Source organism: Geotrypetes seraphini, chromosome 19 (assembly GCF_902459505.1).
Source record: "Geotrypetes seraphini chromosome 19, aGeoSer1.1, whole genome shotgun sequence".
NCBI lineage: Eukaryota > Metazoa > Chordata > Amphibia > Gymnophiona > Dermophiidae > Geotrypetes > Geotrypetes seraphini.
Window position 1 is genome coordinate 31,930,931 of NC_047102.1, and position 23,888 is coordinate 31,954,818.

Consider the following 23,888-nt stretch of genomic DNA (forward strand, 5'->3'; position numbering starts at 1 on the left):
TAGACGATGTAACAGTAGGTGGTATAAAAAGTAATAATAAACATTATTTGTATTTGAATATTGTGGATCTGGAAAGATGTTTTTACCCCAAACCTGCATGTGCAAGACCATATCGAGTTATAATTGCACCCTATGCCCCACCCCATCCCTGCCTTCTTTGCTACTACCAATGAAAGGAGACAGTGCTCTTCATTAATGTTTATGTCAGGGCTACTTTGGATCCAAATGAGCTGAACAAGAACCACCAAATATTTTCCCATGAGAGGCTTCAACAACTGTTGTTCAGTGTTTGTCAGTGACATCCACCCCACCAGCCAAACTTCACACTTTTTATTGTGTGTATTCTCAAGGAGGTGGTCATTTCCAAATACATTCTTTTTGTCTATTGAGGAATACCTTGTCCTTTAAGAATTTATTTATTTGGTTCATTTTATATCCTGTCCTCCCCCAACGAGCTCAGAACAGGTTACAGGGTTGACACATAATGCATAGACAAAAGGATTATGAATTTACATGTGTACAGTTCAGTTTTTCATGCTATTTTTTGGCTTGCTTCATTACCATCAGACCAGTCACTGTCATGCATTCACACCTTCCTTGCCAAACCTACTCAGCACATAATCTAAATCTTAATTTTTTTGCCCTTTGCATTGTTTTTCTGATTTTAATTAATTTCTGGTCTTTCTGTTTCTTTAAGTTATATATGGTTGTTGTTCTCGCACCACAGTCAGCTGTCATATAGGCATACTTTCATCAAACTTCTTCAGTACTTCAACTTTCTGTGCTATTGACAAGAGATAAACACATCCTTTGCTGCTCCTTAGTGCCAACCTAAGTGGAATCTGCATTTCTTTGCCATTTTCCAGCCCTCTGACCTTTTCTGCTCCTCATTACCACCTTGAGTGGAATCTGCAGCTCTTCTTTGCTACGTTCTATGACTCGGAGGTCTTCAGGGGCCACCATTGGCCTCCAGGCCTTTCATTCAAGAGCACTTACTTAAACAGCCCTTGGCACAGTGCTGCAGCTGTGTGCATGTTACAGAACATTTAATGATTCTGTTTTACATTCTGGTCTAATAGATGACCTCTCTAATCTGCCAAATAAGAAAACTTGACAGGAACTACTTTACATCTGATCTTTTCCCCAGAATATGAGAAAGGGCTTTATAGAAACCCTTAGATATTAAAAGGCGATTAGAGTTCCCCTCCACTTTTCTTTTCTAAAACAAAAACTGAAGGCTTTGGGGCATATGTGTTGAATGTTTGATGGTTTTTTAAAAAATTGCTTTAAAAAAAACGCAGTTGCTAGTTTTTGTGCTACATTTGTATTTAAGTAGCAAAAATGTTTGCTTATGGCAAGAATTAACATAAAACTCACTTCTATACTGCCTCCTCTCCACAGCTCCGCTCCACCTCCTCCCCACAGCCAGCCGAGAGAGGAAACTTTTCTTCTTTGAATTCGAGTGGCGGGAGCCCAGACCACGCCGCTGCAGGGAGGAAGGCCATCAAGCCCTGCTCACCGCCTCTTCTCCACAACCAGCTGGGAGAGCTCCGCTCCACCTCCTCCCCACAGCCAGACGGGAGAGGAAACTTTTCTTCTTTAAATTCGAGCAGCAGTAACAGCGTGCAGCCGTTCGGTGCGCCAGCTAAGGCGCACGGCAAAGACACGTACACCTTAGCATGCGCCTTTGCGAAGCGACAGCGCGAAGAGACAGAGGACGCTGACCTAGAAAACACGAATTACTCCACAGACGACTCACCAGCCCTGCATTAAACCCATCAAGAGAACTCAGCTACTGTCCCAGCCTAGAAGAGCTGAGAGGTAAGGAGACGACTTCTACTCTTCTCCTCCCCAGACACTAACACACAAAAAAAAACCACCTCAGGCCCAACCCCTCAAAGAGCCCTCAAGAGAGCACAGCCACATTCCCAGCCCAGTAGGGCAGAAAGGAATGGAACCGACTTCTTCCCCCTCTCCATAACCTCTAACATAGTTCTAGACCTTTCAGGAGCCCATACCCCGTGTCCAGCTCCCAGGCAGAGACAGTACTTCCTTCTCTCAGAACAACAAAATGACACCCCATACAACAAAACTTATGCAAGTCCTCGTACTACTCTTCTGGTTCTAACAAATTGGAAAATACTATATTTCCCCTATCCCAGTTTTGACAGAAATCTACAGACATCTTCAACCATCCAGGAAACTCCACTTGCCCAGAAATCTGATACTGTTCAACGTTTACCCATAAAACCATCCCTCCCAGTTGGGGAAAAAGACCTCCTCCCAAGCCAAGGACAACAGCCCACTTCCCCCACCCACAACCAAGAAACCTCCTCCACCCAAAATACACTTCCAATCCCCATACAAAATACTCCTCAATAGCCTGTGCATATATGAACATTAGATCGATAGGCCCTAAGGCAGACCTAATAAAGGACTGGATAGTTAAAGAACAACTAGGCTGCCTATTCCTAGCTGAAACCTGGCTTACCTCCAATTCAGACCCCTGCATAACAGAATTCTGCCCCAAGGGATATAAATTAGAGATGGTCTGCCGAGAAAAAAAGCGAGGTGGAGGTTTGGCCATCCTAGTCAAAAACAACCTCAACATAAAAGTTCTAGACAAATACTCTACCCGCCAATTGGATCTTCTAGCCTGCCAACTAGCCGACGATACACTCAAAGGTACCTTGACCTGCATTCTCTGCTACATAACACCAGGCAAATGGATCGACAAAAAACAAGTACTCGAAGACTTCATCTTCAAAAACTTTCTTAACGTCAACACACAACCTGCTCCTTGGAGATATAAACCTCCACCTAGAAGACCATACCTCCAAACAAGTTGAAAACATACTATCGTATCTCAAAGCACTAACCTACCAGATTCTTAACCCACAACCCACACATGATAAAGGCTGCATACATGACCCAACACCCTCACACACCAGAAATTCACATCTCGAACGGGGCCTGGCACCCTTCCCTCTGGTCAGACCATTACAAAAACACCTTCAACATCAACTGGGCTCAATGCAATAACAAACATCAACCCCCACAAAACTCCCTTTAAAACCCACCACATTCTGGGACAAAGCAGACCTTGCAATCAATACCATAGAACCCAAAAAATTCATATCCCAATGGCGAACCTCAAGTGAAACAATCCTGAACGATCTAGCACCAGTAAAATCAAAATACAGAATCTGCAGACCGTCTGACAAATGGTTCGACATTGAACTTCTCCAATTCAAAAAGCATTGCAGACAACTGGAAAGAGACTGGAAAAAAAAGAACCAAGAACACACTAAAACAGCATGGAGAAGCCTAATAAAACAATATAAAGTCAAACTCAAGGAAAAACGAAAAGCTTACTACTCTAAACTGGTTGGCATGGAGGCTCTAGACACAAAAAAACTAGTAAAAAACCTCACTGATACCAAACCTTTCCTAGCCACACAAGGAAACCATCCACCAACAGCAACCCAACTTGCAGACCACTTCAAAAACAAGATCAGGACCACCTTCATCAACACACACACCCATCTCGACGAAATAATAACAAACCCTACAATAGGAGAAGCCATAGCAGCTGACAGATACTCGACCAACTTCCCAGTAGTACATTGGTCTGACATGAACCGACTCTATAAAAAATACAGCCATGCTTCATGCGACCTGAACAACTGTCCTACATATCTGATAACAAACGCCTCCCCCAAATTTAAAGCTAGCCTCATGCAATGGATACAAACCACGCTCACGGAATGTCTATTCCCACAGACCTAGGAGAGATCATAATCACCTCAATTGTTAAAGATCACAAATGCCCAATAGATATCCCCTCCAACTACAGACCCATCGCTTCAATACCAATCTATGTTAAACTAATAGAAGGCCTAGTTGCCCAATACCTCACTAACTACCTGGAAGGTCACAATCTACTTCATCCCTCACAATCAGGATTCAGATCCAACCATAGCACAGAGTCACTACTAGCAACCCTACTAGACACAGCCCGACAGCACCTTAGCAAAAGCAGAAGGATGCTGATAATTCAACTTGATCTCTCTGCTGCATTCGACCTGGTTGACCACTCCATACTACTACAAATACTTGAAACCATAGGGTTCTCAGGCAGGGTTTACAACTGGTTCCAAGGAGTTCTTAAATCAAGAACTTACAGAGTAAAATCAAACGATCTTAAATCAGAACCATGGTCCAACCCCTGTGGAGTTTCTCAAGGGTCACCACTGTCGCCTACACTTTTCAACCTCTTTATATCCTCCCTTGGGACCACTCTAGATAACCTAAATGTAACATCTTTCAGCTACGCAGACGATATTACCATACTCCTCCCCTTTGATTCTCCAGATCCCACCTCAACAGAAAAACTAAAAAAACACTAGAAGCAGTGGAAAAATGGATGATAGACCACAAACTGAAATTAAACTCAGACAAAACAAAATTTCTTTTGCTCGAAAAGGCCAAAACCCCTTCCATCTCAGAATTAGAAATTAATGCCACCAAATACCCTATACAGTCCGAACTTAAACTCCTAGGAGTGCTGATAGATAGATGCTGAACAATGCAGGCCCAAATTAACAAGACTACCCAGAAAGCATTTTTAACCATGAGAAATCTACAAAAAATAAGAAAATTCTTCGACATAGAGCAATATAGGCTCATAGTCCAATCCCTAGTCCTAGGTCTAGTGGACTATTGCAATATCCTCTATCTACCATGCCCTGCATTCATGATAAAACAACTACAGACTGTACAAAACATAGTTCTCAGATTAATCTACTCGCTGAGTAAATATGACCACATCACCGCTGCCTACCTGGACTCACACTGGTTACCAATACAAGGACGAATTCAATTCAAACTATACTGTCTATTATTCAAAGCTATAAATGGTACTGCTGCCATTTACCTAAACAACCGCCTAAATCAAAATCTTACGACTAGACAAAGAAGAACTCAAACCCCATTTACTTACCTCCCTTTCAAAGGTACTCAGTACAAGAAGATGTTTGACAACCTACTAGCGACACAGGCAGTGAAACTTGACCACCCCATCTCCAACTTACTGACAACAGCGAGCGACTTCAAATCATTTCAAAAAGGAATCAAAACTCTGCTATTCAAAAAATTATTCAGTTATCTTAACTCTTCCCCTTGTCCTTCTCCTCCCTTGTAATAGTCTCACCCCCTCTTCTAATTTTTTCTCTCCTAAGTATCAACCATGTATTCCACTACCTTACTTGCAAATCTTCTGGAAATGTCCAGTTAGCTTCATTGTAATCCTAACACCTAAACTGTAATGTTCCTGGAAATGTCCAGTTAGCTTCATTGTAATCCTAACACCTAAACTGTAATGTTCCTGGAAATGTCCAGTTAGCTTCTTTGTAATCCGCCTAGGTACGAGCTGAATAGAAGTCACTAATGTAATGTAAATATTGCTAAGTTCTATGCGGATCACAAAAGATTGAGTACAAAAGATGAAGAAAAAGGCAAAGTATACCTAATTTTCCAAATATTCAGTGTAAAGATATGTTTTTAAGACCTTGAAAATTGTAGATAAGTCAGTCGACATAATTAAGAAAATCAGATCCTTATCCCATAATTCCACTTGAAAGGACAGCAGATGTTGAAATCTTTTTTAAATTTACAGCCCTTGTTTGAACTTCATTATTCAGTAATCATTTTCTTTTCCTTTACTTTTCTGTTTTATCTTTAGTTTGGCAGCCGTGTTTAGTGGGTTGTGCATCTTTACATTTATGGTTATATGGTTTTGGATACACCTGTTGAAGACTCATAAGGTATGCACATTTTTAAAAATGTTTCTTATAAGTGATGCTAGGTGTTATACGATTGTTTTTACATGAATATCCATTTTTACAATAGTGTCCTCCTTAGTCGTTTATATTTCAAATATAGGGTTTTGTTCTCTTTTGAGCAGCATATAGTGCAATATCTTACTCCTTTTTAAATGTATATTGCTGTGATTTTAAAAGTTTTATTAATAGATATTTTTTAAAATGTATTTATTAAATTTTAATTATTAAATATTCATTGACATCATTGTCTTTATATAATTAATGAGTTGGTAGCTAAATGTTTTTAAAAAATAATCTTGGTTACACTTATGTGGTAATTTCAAGTGTTAGTCCATATGTATGCTCATGTGTTTATTATATATTTTTTTCTTGGCTGTTAATATATATATTTTTTTTATACTGTTTGTCATTATATATTTATATATGTTTTTTAGCTTGTGATCTGATGCACTTTGTATGTTTTTAACTTATTTATGTCCATGTATGTACTTGTAGAATCCTGAGGCAGGCCGGTTAGGCCGAAACATGTGGATGAATAAAGGTATTTGAATTCATCAGATCAGTTGAAGGACACTTTCTTTGTGCACATCATTCTGATTAGGACAATTCCGCTCTATCCAAGTGTAAGGTGACGCATGTCGGTAACAAAAATCTTATACACGAATACAGGCTATCCGGTGCAGTACTTGGAGAGACCTCACAGGAAAGAGACTTGGGAGTACTGTTCGACAAGTCAATGAAGCTGTCTGCGCAATGTGCAGGGGCGAAATGGCGAACAGAATGCTAGGAATGATTAAGAAAGGGATCATAAACAGATTGGAGAAGGTTATCATGCTGCTGTACTGGGCCATGGTATGCCCTCACCTGGAATACTGCATCCAGCTCTGGTCGCCGTACATGAAGAAGGACACGGTACTACTCGAAAGGATCCAGAGAAGAGCGACCCACACTCATAGTGACATTAGGTGACCTAAAATGTCTATGGGGGTGCAATTCCAGTGCTGATTTTTTAAGGCACCTTAAAACTCAATTAAAAACATCGTTTGAGCTTGGGTACCTACTGGCACTAAAAAAATCGGCATCAATTAAAGAATCCGAGCCTTAGTGCAGGAAGAGCATTTATGTTGTGCACTTGTCTTAAGAATCTTACCTATTGTAATGGCATACCTTTCCCTAGCATTGCTTTTTATCCTTTGTCAAGTTTCTCTTCTGATTTTTCTATACTTAAACAAAGGTCGTCTGAAAAGCTTCCATATAACTGAATAATTTCTCAGGCCAAGGTCAGCTGTCTGATCTGGAGCCATCAGAAGCATATCAAGTGCATAAAGGTTTCATTTATGGTAATCACTTGTATATAAGGTTTTATAATGAATCTTGATTGCTGTGCATCTCCACAGGCTCTAACTTAAACTAAGATTAATGAATAGCGAGATAAGGGGCAATACTGCCTTGTAGCTTGTTCTAGCTGAAATTCACCTGACGTTTTCCTCTTTAAATTTGCTTCATAAGATTAATTTATAACATCTGTGCCCTATTAAGGAACTGACTTGAAATGCTAAACTTTGCAATGTCACATAATGCCTTCTTGGAATCTGAGCTCACTATGGCAGCTTGATAGCTTCACCTTTCCAGCTCTGTCTATTGCAAGTGTCAATCTCCTTATTTTCATTGCAGTGTTATTTGAGTGAAACCTGTGTGATTAGAGGGCATAACTTTCTCCAATGTATATTTTAATGTCAGTATTCAAAAGTGAGCGAGGTCTGTAGATTTTGAATTCTTCCTATAGTCTTAATCACCACTTCCTGTCTGAAAGATCTAATCCACAGTTATTAAAAACAAACAAACCAACAACTCACCCTTTCTACCAATAGTCAAACTAAGAAGAAAGAACAAGGATATTTCCTCAGGTCATCATGCCCACAGAGGAGACCCCACATTACTGGGGTCTCCTCTGTGGCCATGATGACCTGAGGAAATATCCTTGTTCTTTCTTCTTAGTTTGACTGAAAGGTCACTTGGACACACAAGTCAGAGGCGTGAAGAAAGTACGAGATTTATTACGGTATACCGGACTCTAGTGCAGTTAATAGCCTGCCTACTAGATTGTCAGAAACAGGAAATACACGGACTTTTATGCCCTTTTCGCAAACTAATATATGCAAAAACTACAATTTTCATTTGTTACTTCTATAACTTTCTACAATTATTATTGGTCCTAAGCTCACACTAGCAGGTCACTTATCTAACTCTTATAGTTCTAAATGTTAAATGTACAGAAGGGCAGGGTACATCATGGCTCAAACTCTTATCTATTTAGCTTACAATGTGGTAAGGCAGGGACATACATTTTAGGCAGATGAAGTCAATAGATTGTAAACTTTCTTCAGCTATGTAGGCCAGAGCAATATTTTAAACAACAGTTAACCATTTCATGACCCTACATGACTATTGGTAGAAAGGGTGAGTTAAAAAAAAAAAAAAGAAAAAAGAATTGTGGGTTAGATCTATTATAAAGGGAAAGAGAGAGCATAAGCATGGTGGTGGTAAGCCCAGTAGACATGAGATAGAGATGACCCTGTTATTCCAGGACAAGCAGGGGGTATATTCTCACATGTGGATAGTGTCATCCATTGAGCCAGGTACGGACTGTATAAAAAGTGTACTGTCACTTTAAATTTTTTTAAGGTCTCAAGACTGTCCATACTGTGCATGTGCTGGTGCCTTCCTGTAGCGCAGAGAAGGTACAACTAGGAGATTTTGTTATGTAGAATGAAGTGTTCTTGTGGGACTGTAAGGAATCGGTAGTTGATCTAGAAAAAGTGGAGTTTCTTCACTCTAAACCTGGTAGGAACTTTTTTTAGGAAACCTGTGAACCAACCTGACCAGACATACCGATGGAGTCAAGGCATCTAAGCAAAGTGTCATGGTAAACGAGATCAAAGGCGCTTTTGCTCCGGGAAAACAAATGGAAAAGATGATCAGTCATGGAAGCTAAAACTGTTTCGGTACTGTAATTTGTACAAAAGCCAGACTGGGAATTATGTAGAATGCGGAATTTCTCTACATATTTCATGAGATCGATGTTAACCAGACCTTCCATTAGTTTAAGAAAAATGGTATGTTGGTGATGGGTCTGTAGTTGGCCGTCAGGGAAATAGACTCCTTAGAATTTTTAATAGTAGGAGTCACAAGGATGTGACCCAAGTTCCACCGGAAATTTTTCAGTGCACATACATGAAGAAACCCAATTGAAAAGTTCAGTCTTGAAGGGGGTAGGAGCTGATTTCATAAGTCAGTGGGCAACTGTCCAATAGGCAATTAAATTTTACATATTTTTTGTAAAGAAATTGGTTCCAATCTGGATTTTTGAAATGATTCCAGATCATGTCGACAGATGATCTTTCTTTTTCTAAGGCAATTAGTGATTGGTAAATCTGTGCTTGAACCTACAAGAGACGATCTCAATTTAAGGACTTTTGTAGCAAAATAGTTGGCTAAATTCACAGCAGAGGGAGGAAAATCTGAATTAGAACGTTTATGTAAATCAATGTCAAATAAAGAGTTGACTATTTTGAAAAGTTCTTTACTATTTAAAGTAGGAGAATTAATTTTTTGAGAGTAGTTAGTACCTGCAACACTTTTCTTTAATCATTCTTTTATATTCTTTAACCTTTAGACACCAAATATGTCTATCCTTGTCTTTCCCTGATTTGCATCATATTCTTCCCAGTTTATGTAATTCTCGCTTTAAAGTCGTTAGGTTGGTATCATACCAGTTGTCTGATGGATGTTGTCTTTTCCTATGTTCTTTCAAAGGTGCAATATCATTTAAAACCTATCGCTAAAGTTTTTCCATCCTAAAATGAAATTTGGATCAAATATTGAGTTAGATGTTAAGCTATAATGCGACCAGAATTCTACTGGGTTCAGGTGTCCTCTGGTATAAATAATTTTCTTTTTAAAATTGTTCCTTGGTTTCGTTTTAAGTTTTCTTTTAATCCAGCATAATGCAAAATTACATAAAATAAGGTCTGACCAAGGAGTATTAGTTCACCTCTATCTCCTATTCTTTTCAGGGGAGGGCTTCAATGGCTGGGAGGGTGTAGATGGGCTGGAGTAAGTCTTAACAGAGATTTCGGCAGTTGGAACCCAAGCACAGTACCGGGTAAAGCTTTGGATTCTCGCCCAGAAATAGCTAAGAAGAAAAAAAAAAAAAAAAAAAAAAAATTTTAAATTGAATCAGGTTGGGCAGACTGGATGGACCATTCGGGTCTTTATCTGCCGTCATCTACTATGTTACAATATCTATATGTCCTCTCTGAAACTCCTCCATCTATCCCCCCTAGAAACACTTTACACTTATGCTGATGACATCCTTGTCCTCCTCGAGACCGACTCGAACCTCACTAACCTCTCAGAGAACATATCCTCATGTATAACGAACCTCCAATCCTGGGCCCTCACTGTACAAATGAAACTAAACGAGTCCAAAACAAAACTACTTTGGCTTGGTCCAATATTAGACCATTTACCCACCTCCATTCCATTGTCCTCCAGCCCCACACTACAGCTTGAGTTCTCAAGCAAAGTTCTGGGCATCATCATGGACTCTTCAATATCCTTCAATGACCACCTCAACTCCTTAGTAAAAAAATGCTTTTTTAGCCTTCTTATGCTGAGGAAAGCGAGATCCTGTTTCCATCAAAAACACTTTGCCAAACTGAGGGGGGGGGGAGAAGAATGGGAAGGGGGGGGATAGTGAGTATGGCTTGTGGGTAGGGGGGAACTAGGTGAGGTTGGGGCTTCTGGGTGGGTATAACTGACACATGTTTTTGTCATACTGTACTTGGTTATGCGGATATTGCCTCTGTTCCTTCTGTTCGGACACTTGTTGTTTTCTTCATTTCTGCTGTTTTTTCATGTCAATAAAAATTGTTTACAATCAAAAACACTTTGCCGTCCTTGTACAATCCATCATCCTCTCCAGATTAGACTATTGCAACTCTATCTACTTAAGCCTAACTAAGAAAAGCCTCCATAGACTCCAGCAGATTCAGAATGCCGCGGCTAAGCTTATTTTCACAAAAAGTAAATTTGACCACGTCTCACCACTTCTGTCCAAGCTTCACTGGCTTCCAGTAATCTCCAGGGTCCACTTCAAATGTCCTGCCTAACTTTCAAGATCCTACACGGCATTCTTGCTCCCGTTATTCCACTATCTTGGAATTCCTCTAATCCTAATTCCATCAGATCCTCCCAAAAATTAAAACTATCCTTCCCTTCTATAAAAGGTATATCCCATGCTGGAAAACTAGATACATCCCTCCCCTTTAGAATCACTGAGCACTGGAACAACCTTACATCCCCACTCCGAAATTCGAGCTCCCTCCAACTCTTCCGTAAACATCTGAAAACTTGGCTTTTCTCAAAAATGTAACACTTCCTCCCTCTCTGGCACCCTAAAACCCTCTATATCTTCTTTCCACTTAATCCTGTAACCCTTCTTTGGAGTTCCCTTCTATCTTAGCCCTGTAAATCGTGCCGAGCTCTACGATTGCGGAGAAGATGCTGTATACAAACCTAAGGTTTAGTTTAGTTTAGTCCAAGTTTCACCTTTGAAACTTACACTGGGAGTAATTGTGGCATTGGAAAGAAATGTAATGCGCTCCCGGAGGAATGCGCTCGGAGGAATGCGCTCCCGGAGGAAGTGATCCGGCAGAGTACAGTACAGGGATTCAAACAGGGATTGGACAGATTCCTGAGGGAAAAGGGGATCGTGGGGTACTGAGGGAGGTGCTGGGGTGTTGCATAAGTATAGACAGCTCACCAGGTCTTGCAGGTGCAAGGCCGGAGGGTTAGGACATTGATGGGAAGATAGGTCTTCGATGAGAAACCTAGTGGGCAAGGGGGCCCCTTCTGGTGATTAAGGCAGGTCATGACCTGTTGGGCCGCCGCGGGGGTGGACTGCTGGGCGGGATGGACCTCTGGTCTGACCCGGCAGAGGCACTGCTTATGTTCTTATGTAATCAAATCTAAATGGTGACATTTCTGACGGGTTTTAGTTGGAGATGGTTTAGAGAAACCCAATGATGTAAGGAAGGAAAGTAGATCAGTTACATGGGAATTATTTTCCTGTTCGAGGTGTAAATTAACATCACCATCCTCTGTCTGCTCTTTGTCTGCCTCTTTCATATGGCATTTGCTCTTTTTTCTATGCCCCTTCCAGAAACTGTCTGCCTCCCCCTTCCATCTCTCCTCCTCCCGCTACATTGGTCTAGCATCCATCTTCTTCTCTCAGTTCCCCCCATAGTCTAGCATCACTTTCCTTCCCTCTCCCCTGTTTCTCTCTCTTCTCATTTCCTCTGCTCAGATCTGGTATCTGTGGCATCTCTCTCTCTTCCCTTTCCTTTTCTTCCCTGGTCTTCCCTCTTTATTTTCTGCCTCTGTCTAAATTAAATTCTTTTTTACTGTCCAGTCCTCAGTTATTTCTCTTTTCACTGTGTTTACCCACAGCTTTCCTGAGGTGGTGGAGAGTAAAACTGTGACTGAGTTCAAAGAAGCGTGGGATGAACACAGAAGATTTAGAATCAGAAAATAATATTAAAGATTGAACTAGGCCAGTTACTGGGCAGACTTGTACGGTCTGTGTATGGCCGTTTGGAGGAGGATGGGCTGGAGTAAGTCTTAACAGAGATTTCGGCAGTTGGAACCCAAGCACAGTTCCGGGTAAAAGCTTTGGATTCTCGCCCAGAAATAGCTAAGAAGAAAAAAAAAAAAATTTAAATTGAATCAGGTTGGGCAGACTGGATGGACCATTCGGGTCTTTATCTGCCGTCATCTACTATGTTACCTCCTCCAGTATATCTTCTCCCCCCATCCAGCATATGCTCTTTTTTTTTATCCCCCTCCTTCCATCCAATATGTGTTCTCTTTCTCCACTTCCATTCAGCATCTGCCCCCCCCTCTCTCCCCCCTCCCAACTGACATCTGCCTGCCATCTTCTTAAGGTTTTTAAGATAATCTTTGTTTTATCCTCACTGAATACTTGTTGGGATATACATATCTTGTCTCTATCTTTCCTATCTGAATATGTTCAATGGAGTTCCTTTCATTATTCAATTGTTACTATCCTTTAACTTCTCGAGTCCTGACTCCACCAGACCCGCCCAAAGATATAAACTATCCTTCCCTTCTCTATGCCGTATTCTCTATGCAGGTAAACTGGGAAAATCTCTTTTCTTTAAAATCACAGGTCTCTGGAACGACCTTACTATCCCGTTGCGGAACGTGGGCTCTCTCCAACTATTCCGCAAGCAACTGATAACTTGGCTCTTCTCTTAACATGTAATTCTATTTTCCCCTTACTCTTCCATTCTATATATAAGCTCATGTAAACCTTTTCCTTTCTCTTCTTATATTTTAAGTTCTTGTAAACCGTGCAGAGCTCCACTTCCGTGGAGAGGATGCGGTATATAAACTTAAGGTTTAGTTTAGTTTAATTACATTGTAAACCGCTTAGCTCAGTAAAATGCGGGAGCGGTATATCAAATCTTAATAAACATCTTCTCTCTCTCTCCCTTCACCCCACTTCTATCATCTGCCCCTTTCTCCCCTTCCACCCCAATTCCATCGAGTTATCCTGCCTCCTCACCTCCCCACCGCTGCTGCTGCTTTCCTACATGTTCCTGACAGCACAAGATGAACATCAAGCACCACTTAACCTCTTCCCTTTGTTGGTCCATCTCCCTCCCTTCCCCTCACCTTCGTTGGTGCCTTTCAGTTTAATAATGAATGTTTTCTTTTTCAGATGGGCCCTGGCGTGGCAGCCATTCTTTTAAGTTGCAAGTGGTTGCTCAGCCCAAAGCTTCCCTTCTGACCCGAGCCGCCCAGGCGGAAACAGGAAGCTGCATCAGAGAGGAAGCTTGGGCTGTGCAACCACTTGCAACTTAAGAGAACAGCTGCCATGCCAGGGCCTGTCTGAAAAATAAAAACGTTCATTTTGAAACTGAAAGGCAACTGCAAAGGTGAGAGGAAGGGAGGGAGATGGGCCAACAAGGTGAAGAAATACCTGGACTGTGGGACCCCCTGGAGCTGTGAGGCCTAAGGCAGCTGTCCTGATTGACTTCCCTTAACACCGGCCCTTGTCATAGCACCGCACTGGTGGTCCCCCTGATATTTTTGGGCCGAAGCACATGCCTTCCTAGGTTACATTTTAATCCAGCCCTGTATATATCAAAGAGGTTCATGGTAATAAGAGATGGTGAGAAAATTAATTAGCAGTGAAGTCTGTTTGGCAGGCTGCAAGTCCAATACTAACTAAAAACTAGAAGTGTAAGTGGAGATGCTGTTACTGCAATAGCCAAGTCTCCCTGCAAACTATTTGCACGTCATATTACCTGGATTGAGGAAGTAGAGAAATTGTCATGATGCTGGGCTGGTATCGGTGTCAGTTTGCATTATTGTGGTAACTTGATTGAATGAGAGGCAGAGATGTTAGATGTTAACTGAACATGGAACTTGCAAGCTTGACTAAAAAGAATGGGTGGTGAACAGTGGAAGAAGCTAATGGAAAGTGCCTTGGATAAGGAGTGATGTCTACATGTAATCATGGCTGGCAGCTGCAGATATCTTTAGCAATGTTCATAGGATTAAATGAGCAGTCTGGATATAGTAATTGGTGGTTTTCTGCCATTATCTATTACTTAACTACTGTTCAATATTATGTCATTACTGTTAAGCCTTGGCTCTATAAGAGTGATTCTGTAATAGCATGCTGTATTGGGAAAATGCTTTGAGGGGGGAAGGGCATTAGCTTCTTATTTATCAAAGGTGCTACTGGATGCTCACATTGGGGAGCAGTATAAACAGCAGACTGCTTTATCCAGTGAAAACAGTAATTGATTAATTGCTTTTGGTAATTACCACAGCAGTAGCAGCCTTCCAGAGAAACAGATCTGATACTGTAAATGAGTGACTTGGAAGCTTCTGGCCTTTGGGGATTCCACGGCCTGATAGAGGAGCAGCAGCTGTTGCAGGCACACAATTCTGGATCTGCACTGAGAGGGAGGAATTCATTATTTTCTGGCTAATGTGCATTTCTGGCTGTTCGTGCTGTGTAATACGGAGGAAGATTGCCACTCTGATTTAAAGGTGTGGATAAAAATCAATTTTGATTTTTTTTTTAAAAGCTTTTTTTTTAAAAAAAGTTTTCTTTTTAACCGTTTAATTGGCAGCTGGTGAAATGACTTCTTTATGTAACGTGATGTTGAACGAGAGCAAAAGTGCCAACTAAACAGGCATTTGGAGATGCAGATCTCCCCTAAGAGTTACAGTTTACTTGATATACCACATTTCTTAAATACAGTATAGTCAAATCAAGGTGGTTAACAAACAATAAAATATCTAATATTAAGTGCTTTGAAACTTCCCTATCTGTCCAACAGGCTCACAGTCTAGCTAAAGCACCTGTATAAAACTATAAGGTACTTGAGTAAAAAGAGTAAAAATAAAAACACACAAAAAATGCATAATTGAGATTAAATAAATAGGAAAACGAAAATAAAGAAGTGAAGGAAAAAAAATTTAACAAAATTAAATTTAACAAAGGACGATCTTATTGAACAGCAAGGATGTCTTTGCAAAAGTCTGTCCCCATCCGATAGCAGTGTCCCAAAGCGGCTGAAGAAATGATCTACCATCCAAACAGACCCGACAGACTGAACTGCACTGCGGAAGAGCTGAAGGAGGCATCAGTGAAGGGCACGTCCAGCCAGCAGCAACATGATCCCCAACAGCAGAGGAGCGACAAACTACCTGCATCAGTGGCGATAGGATCAGAAGACTACAGAGGGAGGAAGCTATCAGTGCGGCTGTCAGATGCAGCACAGCTCCACCGACAAGCACAGGGGAGCCACACCGGAGCTGAGTGTCCACCATCCCCAACGAAGGAGGAGCAGAGGGGGGACCAACCCCCATCCATAGAAGACACATGTTGGTTCTGAGCAACAATGCCAAATAAAGGGTTAAAGATACATTAGAGTCCAAAAGTTATTCATCGTAAAATAAGAATTAGTTTTTACTTAATGTAGTATGAGGCTATATACTTATGCAAAGTTTAATTTTTTGGTAAATGAATTTCATTAATCCATTCATAATGTTATGGGCATGATTTACCATATATAGTTCAATATAAACCGATCCGAATATAAATCAAGGTAACCTTTTTCCCCCCACAAAAGGGAGGAAAAAAAGGTAGACTCAAACCAAGATGAGAAATTTGGGTGATCCTGGTGAGAAAGTCTACAAAGACTAGACATCCTTGCCATGAGTTTTAACACAGTTTTTTAAACTTTAAATATTATGAATTATTTTTATTAGCACAAAAACACAATCTCTATTCTTCAGGTAAAAAGGCCCAAAACATAACATCTTCCAGCAAAACGCTGTAGGCTAGTCTGAATAATCTTCTTTACTTTCCATGACTAGCCAGTTTCTCAATCTCTCTCACCTTTTTCTTCTGTTTTTTCTTTTAAATTGAAAAGCTTTTTATTTAGAAATGCACAACAATACAAATTGAGATTATGGAGGCAAGCACTACAATAACATCTTTACAGAAGCAAACCTGCCTATTAAATAGTCAAGGGTCACAAGCAAAAAGCTCCTTTTTAGCTGCTATACCCCTCCACAATATACACAAAATATACTCCACCCTCTCCAGCACACTTCCCATCCAAATCTCTAACGCTTAGTGAGTGAACAAAAATGATTACATTTAATCCCCCTACAACCCCAACCACTCCCCCAAAGTCTAAGTCCGCAAGACAAAGCTCCTCCAGATATAATCATAGCCATGTCGCTTACCATGTTGGAGGGCAGTGAGCTGATAAATGTGATGCCACTGTTGTAGCTTCTGTGCCACCATCTGCCAATCTGGCAGTGCACAGCATTGGTGGAAATCGGGGGTTGAATGGAGGAGGAAGGAAAACTGTGCCGGTGGTTGGATGGTGGCTTGAATAGAAATCAAACCCCTAATTTTGGGCCTTTTTTGGCTCAATGCTGGCATTAGTGTCTAGCGTGCTTGGCAATTTAGCGCATGCTATTCCACATGTTAATGCCCTAACGTGGCTTAGTAAAAGGAGCCCCAAGTCTTTCTGACTAGTGATTTAAATCAAATCCTCCGTGAGAGAATGTGAAAGAGCCTGTTTATCTTATTAGTAAGAAATTTAAAACTTTATCCTCAAGATTTCTGCTTTACTGTGTTCAGTGAATTTTGCTTTTAGGTTTGTGAGGGGACTGTGAGGGGATATGATCAAGACTTTCAAAATACTGAAAGGAATCGACAAAATAGAGCAGGAAAAAAATTATTTACAATGTCTAATGTGACGCAGACAAGAGGACATGGACTGAAGCTAAGGGGGGACAAGTCCAGGACAAATATCAGGAAGTTCTGCTTCACACAACGAATGGTGGACACCTGGAATGCTCTCCCAGAAGAGGTAATTGCGGAATCCACCGTTCTAGGATTTAAAAGCAAACTAGATGCACATCTCCTTATGAGAGGCATAGAGGGATATGGGTGACTAAAATTACGCCAGGTGTACACCTGTCTGGGCCTCTGCGTGTGCGATCGCCGGACTTGATGGACCGAAGGTCTGATCTGGAGATGGCAGTTCTTATAGAAACATAGAGTATGACGGCAGAAAAGGGCCGACGGCCCAACAAGTCTGCCCACTCGAATAACCCACCCCCCTAAGCACTTCCTCGAAGTGAACCCACATATTTATCCCATTTATTCTTAAAATCTAGCACGTTGCTGGCCTCTACTACCTGGAGTGGAAGATTATTCCAATGATCAACCACCCTTTCGGTGAAGAAATACTTCCTAATGTCCCCATGAAATTTCCCACCCCTGCAACAGTTTACTTTAGTCCAAAACAGGTAGGCTAGTGCAAATTTTGATCCTAAACACTACCTGTTATTCTAGTACAGAGTCCTCTCCTCCAATACACACCTACAGCTCTGTCAGTACAACTGCACTTCTGCCTTGCAGCACCCCCCACTGCTGTTTTGGTGGTGTGAGGAGGCTAGGAATGGATGCTTGCTATATAGAGGCCACAAGTGTGTAGGGAACTGGAAAGCTGTTGGAAATTGTACAACCTGCATCCTAGTTTGGTTCATTTTTTAATCAATCAGCCATTTAGTGTGCATTTTTGGATAAATAATGCAAATGAATGAAACAATTTAAGTCAATGAGGCGAGCAATTTCTACAATGCCTAATGGTTAGAGCAGAGGATTGTGCATGGTTCAAATGCTACTATAGATGATGATCATTGTACATGAAAAAAAATAAGACATCATTCCCCCTCAATAAGCCCTAGTGCTTTTTTTGGACCAAAATTAATGTAAGACACTTTCTTATTTTCGGGGAAACACAGTATATAATCTTCATTCAGAACAACTAGTCTGATCATAGATTTCAGACATCTAAGATATTCCTGGAAAAACATGAGAGAAAAACCCCAACTCGACCAAAAACAACAAAAAAGAAAACCCCCAAACACATTTTGCTAAATCTACTTCTGTTGTGTGAATTAAATCCAAATATTGTAAAACTTGCAGATATCCGTAACAGATGGCAATGGCCCAACCTACTTGAACAATCGCCTTATCTGGACCAACTCTACCAGACCAAGGAGAACCCAGACACCATTTACTCACTCCCCAATCAGAGGTATACAGCGCAAGAAAATGTACGATGGCCTACTTGCTACACAGGCAGTGAAACTAGACCACCACCTCTCCAACCTACTGATCACAACACTAAACTATAAAACATTCAGAAGAGAAATAAAGACCTTGTTATTCAAGAACTTTATCAGGACAAACTAATTCCCTATCTGATCATTTCAATCTATTCTGGGATCGTACAACTTTCCGGTTAAAAAACTAACATGTAATTGTCCCGTTATTTGTTCCTACTCCTGTAATTCACCTGGATATGTCCAGGATACCTCTTTTGTAATCCGCCTAGAACCGCAAGGTAATATTACTAATGTAATGCAAATAGTGGGGTGAGATAATTAAATTTGCTGATGACACAAAGTTGTTAAAATCACAAGAGGATTGTGAAAAATTGCAAGAGGTCCTTGTGAGACTGGGGTGATTGGGCATCAAAATGGCAGCTGATGTTTAATGTGAGCATGTGGGAAAGAGGAACCCAAACTATAGTTTTGGGATGCTGGGTTCCACGTTAGGAGTCACTGCCTAGGAAAAGGATCTTTGTGTCATCGTTGAGAATACATTGAAACCCTCAGTTCAATGTGCGGCAGTAGTTAAGAAGCAAATAGAATGTTAGGAATTATCAGAAAAGGAATGGAAAACAAAGATGAAAATGTTGGCCGCACCTTGAATACTGGATGCATTTCTGGTCGTTATATCTCAAAAAAGATATAACGGAATTTGGAAAGGTACACAGAAGGACACTGAATATGATAAAAGGGATGGGAAGACTTCCCTATGAGGAAAGGCTAAAGCAGCTAGGGTAGATGTGAAAGTGGAAAGGGTAGATGTGAATGACTTGTTTACTCTTTCTAATAATACTAGGACTAGGGGGCATATGATAAAGCTACTAAGCAGTAGATTTAAAACAAACCAGAGAAGATATTTCTTCACACAGTGTGCAATTAAACTCTGGAGTTCTTTGCCAGAGAATGTGGTGAGAGCAGTTAGCTTAGCAGGGATTAAAAAAGATTTGGATAATTTACTAAAAGAGCAGTCCATAGACTATTATTGAGATGGCTTGAATAAATCCACTTCTTATTCCTAGGATAAGCAGCATAAAATCTGTTTTAATACTTGGGATCTAGCTAAGTACCTAGGATCTGGGTTGGCCACTTTAGGAAACAGGATAATGGGCTTGATGGACCTTCAGTCTGTTCTATATGGCAATTCTTATGTTCTTGTGAGAGAAGGGAAATTCAAGTAGCAGCCCTTGACAAAGGACCTTTTTTTGGGGGGGGGCTCTTTCCTCTAGCTAGAACTGGAACTATGAATAGTGCTGTAGTGATAGTAAAATGTGTTGGTGGGAGCTATTTTGGAGACCCTGGGGGAAACCAGAGTTTCCATATCCCAGTGCAGTAGATTTTAGAATGAAAAATGTTTTTTTTTTCATTTCTTATATTATAGTGCCACCTTGTGGCCAATTTTCTCCTTTTTGTTAAGAAGCTGATTCTGTTTTGTATACTGTATGTTCATTCCTATTGTAAGAATATCAGGGTAATTCTCAGAACATGGTCCTTTTATATCTTAGCACAGCAGTATTTATTTAAAAAAGCAGGGTTTTTTTTGTAGGAACTGGATGAGTAAAAAACAATCTCAACCTAAAAGTCCTGGACAAACGCTCCTCCCCCACCTGGACCTTCTAGTCTGCCAACTATCCGATCACACACTCGCAGGTACCTTGACCTGCCTTCTTTGCTACATTACACCAGGCAAATGGAACACCTCCAAACACGAACTCGAAGATTTCGACTTCCAGAACTCGCTAAACTCAACTCATAACTTACTCCTCGGAGACATTAATCTATACCTAGAAGACCATACCTCAAAACAAGTCAAAGAACTACTCTCATACCTCAATGCACTATCCTACCAAATCCTTAACCCCCAACCCATGCATAAAAAAGGCCACCAACTGGATATTGCAGTATACACAATCCAAAACTCCCACACATCAGATATCCGCATCTCCAGTGGTACCTGGCAACCCTCCCTCTGGTCAGATCACTACAAATATACCTTCAACATCAATTGGGCACAAAGTAGCAACAAACCCGCACCCCAAAAAACCTCCTTCACAACTCGCCAAAAAATCGATCCAACCACATTCTGGGACAAAATAGACCCCGCAGATCCCAAGGAATTTATGTGCCACTGGCGCACCTTAAGCGAAACAATACTGAATGATCTAGCCCCACTAAAACCCAAAAACAGAATTTGCAGGCCATCTGACAAATGGTTTGACAATGAACTTCTACAACTAAAAAGGCACTGCAGACAACTTGAAAGAGCCTGGAAAAAGCAGAGCCATGAACAAACCAAAGCCGAGTGGAGAAAACTAATCAAAACAGTACAAGATCAAACTCAAAGAAAAACGGAAAGCCTACCACTCCAGACACTAAAATGCTCTTCAAACTAGTAAAAAACCTTACTAACACCAAGCCTCTCTTAGCCACTCAAGGAAACCACCCACCAACAGCCTCCCAGCTAGCTGACCACTACAGAAGTAAGATCATCTCAACCAGATCCACCTTCAATAACTCATCAGCCTACCTTGACGAGATTATATCAAAACCTACATCAGAAGAACCCATAGCAGCCGACAGGACTTGGACCTCCTTCCCTCTAGTTCAATGGTCGGATATGAACCGTCTATACAAAAAATACAGCAAAGCATCATGTGACCTAAACAATTGTCCTTCATACCTCCTAACAAACGCTACCCCTAAATTCAGAGCCAACCTCATGCAATGGATTCAATTCACACTCACGGAAGGTCAATTCCCACTTGAACTAGGTGAGATTATAATCATCCCTCTACTGAAAGATCTCAAAGGTCCAATAGATATCCCCTCTAACTACAGACCCATCGCCTCAATCCCACTATACGCTAAATTAATAGAAGGACTAGTAGCACAATACCTCACCAACTACCTAGAAGACCATAACATACTTCACCCCTCTCAATTAAGTTTCAGATCCAGCTACAGTACAGAGACATTATTAGCAATGCTACTAGACACAGCCAGACAGCACCTTAGTAAAGGAGGAAGAATGTTACTAATTCTACTCGATCTCTCAGCAGCATTCGACCTGGTAGACCACACCATACTACTCCAGATACTAGATGCCATAGGGATCTCAGGAGCAGTATACAACTGGTTCCAAGGATTCTTAAAATCAAGAACCTACAGAGTCAAGTCAAACGACCATAAATCGGAACTCTGGTCTAACCCCTGTGGAGTCCCACAAGGATCACCACTATTGCCTATGCTCTTCAACCTCTTCATATCCTCCCTTGACTTCACCCTAGATACCCTAAACGCAACATCTTTCAGCTACGCAGACGATATAACCATACTCCTCCCCTTCGACACCCAAGACTCCACTTCTCTAGGCAAGCTAAAAACAACACTGGAAGTAGTGGAAGAATGGATGCTAAAACACAAACTGAAACTGAACTTGGACAAAACAAAATTCCTACTACTTGAAAAAGACAAAAACCCATCCATAACAGAATTAGCAATAAACGTCACCAAATACCCCATACAGACTTCTCTCAAAATCCTTGGAGTGTTGATAGATAGATGCTGTACAATTCAGATACAAATAAACAAAACCACTCAAAAAGCATTTATCACCATGCGCAACCTCAGAAAAATAAGAAAATTCTTCGAAAAAGACCACTACATGATCATAGTTCAATCCCTTGTCCTAGGACTAGTGGACTATTGCAACATCCTCTACCTTCCATGCCCCACAAACTTGATAAACCAATTGCAGACCATTCAAAACACAGCCCTCAGGCTGATCTACTCACTCGGAAAATTCGACCATATCACTAATGCCTACCTTGACTCACACTGGCTACCAATACGTGCTCGAATCCAATTCAAATTTTATTGTCTACTATACAAAGCAATGAATGGATCTGCACCAACCTACCTCAACAACTGTCTAAATTTCAACTGCACATCCAGAATAAGAAGAACCCAGAACCTATTCGCCTATCCACCGCTCAAGGGAACTCAGCGAAAGAAGATGTACGACGGCCTCCTAGCGACACAGGCAGCGAAACTGGACCCCTATATCTCCAACTTGTTGTCAACTACAAGTGACTTTAAATCATTCCGAAAAGAAATCAAAACCCTACTATTCAAAAAAACTATACAACCTCCCCACCGACCCTAACAAGTAACCAACCCTAAACTCTTCTTCCCTTCTAGTATTCTTCAATTCTCCCTTCCCCAACTTCTCCCCTCTGCCTCCTCCATTAAACCTTCCCTAAACTGTAATCCACCTGCATCTACTATGTAAGCGTCTCCTTAATTGTAATTCCCCTTATCAATTGTGTAAGCATCCCCCAATTGTAACTTCCAGAAAATCACAGCTATCTTGCTCTATATCCCGCTTAGAACTGTAAGCATCCCCTAAATTGTAACTTCCTGGAAATGTCCAGCTGTCTTATACTATAATCCACTTAGAACTGCAAGGTAAAGGCGGAATATAAGTCACTAATGTAATGTAAAAATATTTCTGTAAATAAGAGTCTCGTATCTTCTACTTCTGAAACTGGTATAATGTGCTGCATGCCATAACAACATAACAGTTGCCATACTGGGACATATTGAAGGTCCATCAAGCCCATTATCCTGTTTCCAACAATGACCAATCCAGGTCACAATTACCTGGCAAGATCCGAAAAGAGTAAAACAGATGTTATGCTGCTTATCCTAGAAATAAGCAGCGAGTGGCAAAATCTAAATTGCAGTTGGGTGCATTGGGATTATGTTCTGGTGCCTTGTGTAGCTTTATTTCTTTTGTTTATTATTTTTTATTTGCACGTCAGCTTCTATCAGAATCTGGGCAGACTGGATGGGCCATTTGGTCTTTTATGTGCAATCATATTTCTATGTTTTCTCTGTTTCTGTCCTTCAAACTTCCTGTTTTTGGAGAGGGGGCAGGAGCGACAGATTCTCAAGACCTCATAACAGCTGGTTGTGCACGTGCAGTGCCTCTTTATAGGGATTGTAGAGTTGCCACCCTGGGAGAGTAAAGTAAGAGACATCCAGAGAATTTTCAGATAGTCCTCCAGTCCCTTTATTGGGTTTGGTTGATGGAACTTAGTAAATGTTATTTAAAGGAGGTATTAAAGTTTTCTGCCTTGACTATATCTCCTTCTAGTATCAATAAAGAAGATCTTTGGAAGAAAGAGATAGTACAAGAAGATATTTAAAGGGAAAGGAATTGGGACTTGTATACTGTCT

The 23,888-nt window shown here is 40.9% G+C and overlaps 1 long non-coding RNA gene across 2 annotated transcripts in view; it reads left to right on the forward strand.

The window, feature by feature from the left end:
* Nucleotides 1-23,888, forward strand: part of LOC117352293 — an 86,074-nt gene that overhangs the window by 27,203 nt on the left and 34,983 nt on the right. Inside the window, exons 2-4 of one of the 2 annotated variants that reach the window (XR_004537641.1) lie at nucleotides 1,402-1,821; nucleotides 5,744-5,825; nucleotides 6,339-6,590. This is a non-coding gene — a long non-coding RNA (uncharacterized LOC117352293). Of the gene's footprint in view, nucleotides 1-1,401; nucleotides 1,822-5,743; nucleotides 5,826-6,338; nucleotides 6,591-23,888 lie in introns of those variants that run through there. The other variant, XR_004537642.1, reaches the window with a different exon arrangement.